Source organism: Elaeis guineensis, chromosome 3 (assembly GCF_000442705.2).
Source record: "Elaeis guineensis isolate ETL-2024a chromosome 3, EG11, whole genome shotgun sequence".
NCBI lineage: Eukaryota > Viridiplantae > Streptophyta > Magnoliopsida > Arecales > Arecaceae > Elaeis > Elaeis guineensis.
Genome location: NC_025995.2, coordinates 85,272,790 through 85,281,405, shown reverse-complemented (window position 1 = coordinate 85,281,405; position 8,616 = coordinate 85,272,790).

Here is an 8,616-nt window from a genome sequence, read left to right as displayed (position 1 = left end):
AATTCTCAGACGGTCGACCGCAATGGCACGGCTTGCGTGCCACAGTGGTCGAATGGCCTGAGGTTTCAGGCTCAACTGATCGGCTTGATGGGCCTCAATCGATCGGTTTCCTCAGGTGGTCGATCAGCCTGACCAATTTTTAATATATTTTTCAAATTATAAAATTTTTTACTCAATTTTTTTATAATTATTGATGGAACACTAATACATTCTTGGTTTAGGGTATTCTTGGATACTAATTATTGATTAACCACTTTGTTGCCAAAATCATATCTTAAATTTCACATTATTTTGATTAGAATACAAGATTTTTCATCTAAAACGACAGGAACAAAAAAAAGCTACATATGCTTACATCAAATCGAAGTACATTTATCTAAAAATAAATAAAAAAGATGACAGATCTTCGTGTAAAGCCTCACATACTGCCATCAATTACTAAAGTTTAATCATCCAGAGCAGGATCCTATGGTGGTGGCGGAAATTGATGATAAAAATACTGTACGAACTGATCAAATCGTCCAAATTTCTCATCCAGTCAGACACTCATCTATGCAAATCCCTCATCCAGTCGGGCATCCATATGTGCAAATCTCGCTAACAGATATTTCCAATGCATCTATGCGAGTAGACAATGCATGCTGATCGGATGACTGCTGATTGGACTGTGTAGCATGTGTAGGTTGCTCTCTATCAGTAGGCTGACCATCTCTTTCACCGTCATATTCTTCTAGACGTACGCATCCATACCCCATCATGAAATGTATACCCCATACGTCTAAGAGATGCATGATTGTAAATGTCACTATGTTTAACCTTGATAACTTCATCATCAGCCGTGATACGAACATCAAATGCCTCAAATATAGCAGTCAGAATAGCTCCATATGGCAAGATGATTTTTGAACTTTGAAAATATTCATTCATATAAAATATCATTAAATAGGGTAAATTAACCCTATCACCTGAAAGAACCATTCTGAGGAGATAAACATCTAAACACGATACATGTTCTATATGACCTCCTCTGGGCAGAAAATTAAACATAAAAATGTGATGGATTAATCTAGTTTCGAGTGGTAATATATTTGCATCAGGTTTAGCAGTCGCACTTATATTGTTCTCAAAAATAGTTCTAACACAGGAAGCATAGTCTAACACTGGATGATTCCTGAAAAATCTATCACCATCTGATGGAATATCCAAAATTTGATCTAAAACTTCACAATCAAATTCGATTACTTATCCTTTAATATACGATAAAATAGAACAAGACTTACTATTAAAATTAAAATTACTATAAAAATAATGAATCAGAGTAGGATATGTTAACTTATTGAGCATAATCATAGATAGCCAACCCATCATTTCAAACAAAAATCTAATACGAAAATCACTAAAACTATTTAAATCGACTATTCTACCTTCTATAACTTTTCTTTTGAGAAAAATTTGATTGTAATTTTCCAGTACACTCACTATTTAGAGAAAAGATCTTTTTATACCTATGAGATGGTTGCTTTTCTTTCTCTATTCAAACCCTCTTTCTTTTCAACAAAATTCTACCTTTTTTTTTTTGAAGCCATAATCGATTGGGGGATCAGAATTTATGGACTAAATGTACCAATACAAGAAAATTTTTGAAAAAATCTCAATGGAGAGTAGGAAAGGCTTGGGGTGGATTTAAAAAGAATGAAATCATTGATTCAACTCACGATTTTTCGAATTCGTGGGTTGAACTCACGAATTTCTGCAACGATCACAATGATAAAAGTTTCAAACAAAAATTGTAAGTTTAACTCACAAATTCAATAATATCTGGCTTCAACCCACAAATTTTTGATTCAAATTTGAAAAAATTCATTGACGATTTCGTGAGCCGAACCCACGAATTCTTGAATTCATGGGTTGAACTCACGAATCCATTTAGATTAATTCATGACTCTAACTCATGAATTCAAATATCAAAATTTGTGCAAAAATCCATGTGGACTCAGAATTCGTGGGTTCAACCCACAAATTTATCCATTTGAGCTCAAATTCGTGGGTTGAACTCACGAATTTATCCAACGTGCTCTCCCAACAATAGTTTCGAAAATAGTTTGTGAACAACAGTATTTTGAAAATATTTTATTAAAAATATATTATTTTAAAAAAAATTCCATAAAACCAGCATATTTATGGATATATTGGGCACACCCCCCACCTCCCCAACCTTTCATTTGCTTGATTGCTTATCCATATCTATCTATATTCCAAAAGGTTGATAATATCATATAAGGGTATATTGATATTTATCTGGCAAAATGCTGTCTTAAAATATTTTTTCTGAAATATTCCTATGTAATTTAGCATATAGCTGACAAGTTGATTACATTTCCTGAGAAAATGCACGTTAAAAATCAATATGCTATGCTCTTTGTCATTAGATTTGATAGATATAGAAACATGCTTGATTTTTTATCTATTTGGCATTGAGTTTGTTAAATATTCCCCATTCAATCTTATACAGGTACGCATGTATTGTGTAGAGCAGTATGTTTATGATGCATTTTTTGGTTTCTCTTCATGTAAGGAAAATCTGGGACTAGTGATAGAGATGATTCTCAGTAGCATATAGTACAGATTAAGGTTTAAAGTATCAGTAACAATGCCGGTACAGATACCTTATCTATATAATACAGACCAGGTCTCATACCGTGCTATACTAATTTACGGTATACTTCCAGATGCCAGCACATTAAAAATGAGGGTGCTACATAACAGTATGGCACCAGTATAAGAGAAATACATGTATTGTTACCTTATTGATATATTCTATTTTATCCAGCAGAAAGTATTAAACCTTGGTGCAAATAATATATCTCATCAGTGAGCATGTTATCATCTATAATTGCAATATTATCATTTTACGTAGCTTACTCGATTTACACGTGCTTGGGTACCTTAACCAAGAACCCAATTCTATGTTATATGCCATTGGCCAAATAAAACTGACATCAGAAGTCATTCCATTGTCCTTTTACAGTTTTACATGTCCAAGGCCATAACAAAACAAGGGAGAAACATTATATATATATATATAAGTTGAGCTATTATAGAAATATCGGCGGCATTGACATGAGGGCAGAGTGGCCTGAATGGTTGTTATAGCCCCCACCAAAATCCAAAAAAAAAAAAAAAAAAAAAAAAAAAAAAAATCGGGAAGAAGACTCCTGATAGGAGTCTTCTTCTCTGGCGAGACCCAGGCGAGATCGGAATCCTAGGACCCCTCGGAGTCCTAAGGTCCCCTATAAGAAGACCTTCTCCTTCCTAGAAACCCAACATCGGCCCTTTTCCCCTCTTTTCCTCTCCGATTTTTTCGAAGTAGAGCCACGATTTCTTGCCTTGTTCTCACCGTGACTGCTCTCCGACGAGGTCACCGGAGATCAAGGTAAGTTTTCCTCCTTTTCCTCTCTTCCTTCCCCTTCCTTCCGTGCTCTTGTGCGCGGCTGCCGGCGACGAGAGTCGCCGATTTCCGGTCAGAGAAAGAGACCTCTGTTTTGATCTCTTTTCCGTGAATTTTTCGGCACCGACGATCGCAACTGATCGCCGGCCATGCTCCTCCGTGACCGGGGGAGTGGCCCCCCTCTGCCGCCGGCCTCCGCCGCGGCGGCCGTGGCCCGAACGGTCGGTCAAGGCCGGAGGATCACCGTCCCCTGTTCGGCCTGGAAGGAACCAAGAAAAAGAAGAAAAAGAGAAAAAGAAAAGAAAAGAAAAAAATAAAAATAAAAATAAATAAATAAATAAATATATAAATAAATAAATAAATAATAATAATAATAAAATGATGAGAGAGAAAGTTTCTCTCTCTTCTTTCAGTCTGAACCCTGACTTTCTTTCTCTGGAATTGAACTTTCTCTCTTTAGAATTTTCTCTCTCTAGATTGTTTCTCTCTCTTGATGGATTTCTCTCTCTAAAGTTATTTCTCTAGGATTAGCGTAGTGGAAGGCTTCATCTGATGATTTTGATCGAGTTTAGGGAAGAGTCTGATTTTAAGTGGGATTTTGATTTGGGATCTGTTTAGATTGAATTTTGAATTAAAATTAATGTAAAAATATAATTTTGAATAATAGGCACAGAAGAATCTCCTAGAAGTTAGTCGATCTGTTCATTCAGTGCTCCATGAAAGGTAAGTAATGAATCATCTTCTCGAGATATTCCATATTTATTCTGAAAATAAATAATTATTCTCTGAAATTATGCATGATTTATGAAATTATGTTTTGAAAGAAAAGTGCTTTTGAAATGTTATGGTACGTCGATTTATGCACATGTTCAGTGAAAAATTATGATATATTATGATACTAAGTGTATTGATACAGATCGGATTTATGCTCTCAACCTAACTATGTTTCAGTGGGCTCCGCCAATGGGGATTATACGTTGGTACTCAGTGGACCCTGCCAGTGGAGGTTGTGCATTGGTATTTGTGGACCCTACCAGTGGGGGTTGTGCGCTGGTATTCTGTGGACCCCACCAATGGGGATTAAACGTTGGTCATAGTCGAGGCTGTTGAGTTACGAGTGTTTTGAATTCGAATCGAATTTATGATTATATTATATGTGAATATTTGAAAATATTGAATTTGTATTAAATCAGCATGAAATATTTTTTATGTTTATTTACAGCATTATTCTTGAAAATTATATAATATCTGAAATATCTGGTAGAGATACTTATTACTTACTGGGCTGTCTAGCTCATTACCTTTCTTTCTATTTTTCAGATTCAGATAATTAATTTCGAACGTGGGACGAAATATTGGGACAGAGCTTTTAGAAGCGAGATTAGCATTGTCAACTTCATTGAACTTAGACCTATTGTTTTATTGTTAGCAAAAATTTTATTGGATGTAAGACATTTGATTTAATTATTTGAATTACAGTTGAATAATAATTATTTGAATTTATTCTGCTGTGATGCATTGATATCGTAATGAGATGCCTTGCATGCTTATGGAGAGAGTTCTTCATGAGTATACGGCGGTTGCCGCGACCCTCGATTCACAATCTCGGGTCGGGGGCGTGACAATTAATATGGTATCAGAGCATAAGTGGATAAATTATGACACATAGAATTTGACATAGTATGAGTGTAGGTGGGTAAACATTAGGAATATTGGGACGTTAAAGTATGAGCATCATAATAAACCCATCCTAACAAATAGATAAATGAATCTAATAAGGTTTTACTACTACAAGGTTATCATGCCTCTCCGTAGAATGACAAGAACTACTCAAGAAATTGCAAGAGAGACATCACAACCACGGGATGGTAGCACTCCCCATCTGACCAGTGGCACCCCTCAGGAGGAGAGAGTCGTAGATCCTAATGGGAGTGTCTCGAGAGCACGTCAAGAACCAGATATGGCTCAGTTAATGCAGACTCTAATCAGGATGGTACAAGCGCAACAGCAAATACAGCAGCAAATGTTTGAACAACAGCAGATACAACGAGATACACAACAACATCAGCATCCACCACCACAACATGGAGAGCAACCAGTACAACGGAACAACATTTCAGAATTTAAAAAGCTTGCTCCTCCAACTTTCAAGGGGACTACTGAACCTTTGGAGGCTGACAACTGGATAATGGAGATGGAGAAGGCCTTCGCTGTCCAAGAGTGTCTTGATGAAGAAAAGATTCGATATACAGCTTATTTACTACAAGGAGAAGCATACAACTGGTGTCAGCGACTACAGCGCAAGCATGAACAAGACGGCGAAATACTTACCTCGGAAAGATTTCGGATTGCATTCTATGATCAGTATTTTCCCCGGAGTATAAGGATCCAGAAGGAGCAAGAGTTTATTTATTTGAAGCAAAATGGTATGAGTGTGACTGAATATGAAGCAAAATTTACAGAGTTAGCAAAATTTGCCCCGAGATTAGTGGATGGTGAGCAAGAACGTGTTCATAAGTTTGAGATGGGACTGAGAACTGAGATTCGAAAACAAGTGGTTCCATATGAATTGACAACTTATGCAGATGTGGTAAACAAAGCACTGATAATTGAAAGAGAAGTCAATGAAGAACGCATGGAAAGAGAACGAAAGCAAAGAAAGAGAGCGAAAGCAAAGAAAGAGAGGAAAATCAAATGACACACAAGGGCAGAATAATAAAAACATCAAAAGATTAGCTAAGGGAGCAATAGATAATAAGACTCAACAGATTGATGGTGAGCAGTGCTCCAGATGTGGCAAAAATCATGCAGACAAGAATTGCTATTGGAATACAGGTGCTTGTTTCAAATGTGGTCAGATGGATCATAAAATTGCTAGCTGCCTGCTAAATACTGAAAATCAAGTTGGCCAAAAAACTTATGAAGGACAACATAAGGGTGGTGGACAGATTTCTAAAACTCAGGGAAGAGTTTATGCGCTTACTCAACAGAATGCACAGGCTTCCAATACAATGGTGACAGGTATGAAAAATTTCGAGGACGAAATTTCTTTTTAGAGGTGAAGAATGTTATAGCCCAAAACCCAATTCAGCCCACCAAAGCCCAAAAAAAAAAAAAAAAAACAGAGAAAAATCGGAAAGAAGACTCCCGATAGGAGTCTTCTTCTCCGACGAGACCCAGGCGAGATCGGAATCCTAGGACCCCTCGGAGTCCTAGGGTCCCCTATAAGAAGACCTCCTCCTTCCTAGAAACCCAACATCGGCCCTTTTCCCCTCTTTTCCTCTCCGATTTTTCCGAAGTAGAGCCACGATTCCTTGCCTTGTTCTTGCCGTGACTGCTCTCCGACGAGGTCACCGGAGGTCAAGGTAAGTTTCCCTCCTTTTCCTCTCTTCCTTCCCCTTCCTTCCGTGCTCTTGTGCGCGGCTGCCGGCGACGAGAGTCGTCGATTTCCGGTCGGAGAAAGGGACCTCTGTTTTGGTCTCTTTCCCGTGAATTCTTCGGCATCAGCGATCGCAACTGATCGCCGGCCATGCTCCTCCGTGACCAGGGGAGTGGCCCCCCTCTGTCGCCGGCCTCCACCGCGGCGGCCATGGCCCGAACGGCCGGTCAAGGCCGGAGGACCGCCGTCCCCTGTTCGGCCGGGAAGGAACCAAGAAAAAGAAGAAAAAGAGAAAAAGAAAAAAAAAAGAAAAGAAAAAAAAATAAAAATAAATAAATAAATAAATAAATATATATATATATAAATATAAATAAATAAATAAATAAATAAATAAGAAAATAATAATAATAAAAAAATGATGAGAGAGAAAGTTTCTCTCTCTTCTTTCAGTCTGAACCTTGACTTTCTCTCTCTGGAATTGGACTTTCTATCTCTACTTTCTCTCTTTAAAATTTTCTCTCTCTAGATTGTTTCTCTCTCTTGATGGATTTCTCTCTCTCTAAAGTTATTCCTCTAGGATTAGCGTAGTGGAAGGCTTCGTCTGATGATTTTGATCGAGTTTAGGGAAGAGTCTGATTTTAAGTGAGGTTTTGATTTGGGATCTATTTAGATTGAATTTTGAATTAAAATTAATATAAAAATATAATTTTGGATAATAGGCACAGAAGAATCTCTTAGAAGTTAGTCGATCTGTTCATTCAGTGCTCCGAGAAAGGTAAGTAATGAATCATCTTCTCGAGATATTCCATATTTATTCTGAAAATAAATAATTATTCTCTGAAATTATGCATGATTTATGAAATTATGTTTTGAAAGAAAAGTGCTTTTGAAATGTTATGGTACGTCGATTTATGCACATGTTCAGTGAAAAATTATGATATATTATGATACTAAGTGTATTGATACAGATCGGATTTATGCTCTCAGCCTAACTATATTTCAGTGGGCCCCGCCAATGGAGATTATACGTTGGTACTCAGTGGATCCTGCCAGTGGGAGTTGTGCGCTGGTATTTGTGGACCCTGCCAGTGAAGGTTGTGCGCTGGTATTTTGTAGACCCCGCCAGTGGGGGTTAAACGTTGGTCATAGTCGAGACTGTTGAATTACGAGTGTTTTGAATTCGAATCGGATTTATGATTATATTATATGTGAATATTTAAAAATATTGAATTTGTATTAAATCAGCATGAAATATATTTTTATATTTATTTGCAGTATTATTCTTGAAAATTATATAATATCTGAAATATCTGGTAGAGATATTTGTTACTTACTGGGCTGTCTAGCTCATTACCTTTCTTTTTATTTTTCAGATTCAGATAATTAATTTCGAGCGTGGGACGAAATATTGGGACAGAGCTTTTAGAAGCGAGATTAGCATTGTTAACTTCATTGAACTTAGACCTATTGTTTTATTGTTAGCAAAAATTTTATTGGATGTGAGACATTTGATTTAATTACTTGAATTACAGTTGAATAATAATTATTTGAATTTATTCCGCTGTGATGCATTTATATCGTGATGAGATGCCTTGCATGCTTATGGAGAGAGTTCTTCATGAGTATGCGGCGGTTGCTGCGACCCTCGATTCACAATCTCGGGTCGGGGGCGTGACAATGGTGGTGTCAGAATAAAATTAACCCATGATTGCAACACATTGAGGCAACTTTGGATGAAGCATGAGATATATTGATAAGGCATAGGAAGCACGGATGAAAAAAAAATGAA